Consider the following 1,036-nt stretch of genomic DNA (forward strand, 5'->3'; position numbering starts at 1 on the left):
TTTTACAATTTTATTGTTTAATAATAATAATAATAATATATTGTCGATATAAAAATTCAATTATTTACAAAAATAATTGTGTTATTTGAAGCATTAAAAATGATCATTTAAATGCACAACAACTTTTTTACCCATAATTAAATATGAAGGTACATGATGACTTGATTGATTTTAATAAGAACCATTATTATTACTGGTAAAAGATGTGGTTTAAATCAACAAGTGATTTTAATTATTCCAATAACATAAGTTTGTCTTTTAATATAATTAAAATTGATTGAATATGATAAGTGGTTGGGTGGTATATATAAATAGTAGGGAGGCAGCATTGCTCTTTGCAGAGAGAGTTGCAAATACGAAACAAAGAAAGCAATTAAGTTGTTCTGAGTTCTCACGCACCTATCTACTAGCGATCAAGATGGGTGCGTGGATGAGAAATGCAAAGCCGTATCTGCTTCTTGTGGCGGTGCAATTCGGTTCAGCGGGAATGTTCATATTTGCCATGGATGCAATTGCCAAAGGGATGAGCCATTACGTTTTCATTGTGTACCGTAATGCCATCGCCTCTGTTACTCTCGCTCCCTTTGCTTTTCTTCTTGAAAGGTTTCTCTTACTTTCCTTCACTTTAATTTATTCAACCATGCATGCACCATGCACATACACAAACCCTTATTACTTCTCTTTCCCCTCAAATGATTTTATATCAGTGGAAACTCAAACTCAGGTGCAGTCGACTTTACGTGAAGTTGATACCTGTGAGAATCGTTCAAATCATAAATTTTCATCTAACAGTTCTCAGATATCAACTTCACGTGAAATCGACTTCACCTGAGTTTTTATCTTTATTTTATTAGACATATAATTATTTGTTATTTTTTGAAAAAGTCTAGGGAACCAGCAGTTTTATTGAAATCTGTCCAGCACTTAACTAGCAAAAGTAAAGTGAGTAATCTCACACCCTTCGATGAAATCTCACACCATTAAAATCACCAATAATAACTAATTGATGGTTACAAATCACAAAACTTGCTAACCT

General features: G+C 32.6%; 1 long non-coding RNA gene across 1 annotated transcript in view; it reads left to right on the plus strand.

Moving 5' to 3' along the window:
- LOC110267432 overlaps positions 1 to 1,036 on the plus strand; it is a 26,294-nt gene extending 25,258 nt beyond the window's left edge. The window contains exon 3 of the long non-coding RNA XR_002355058.1: positions 891 to 1,036. This is a non-coding gene — a long non-coding RNA (uncharacterized LOC110267432). The remainder of the gene's footprint in view (positions 1 to 890) is intronic.

The sequence above is a fragment of the Arachis ipaensis genome, chromosome B02, assembly GCF_000816755.2.
Source record: "Arachis ipaensis cultivar K30076 chromosome B02, Araip1.1, whole genome shotgun sequence".
Lineage (NCBI taxonomy): Eukaryota > Viridiplantae > Streptophyta > Magnoliopsida > Fabales > Fabaceae > Arachis > Arachis ipaensis.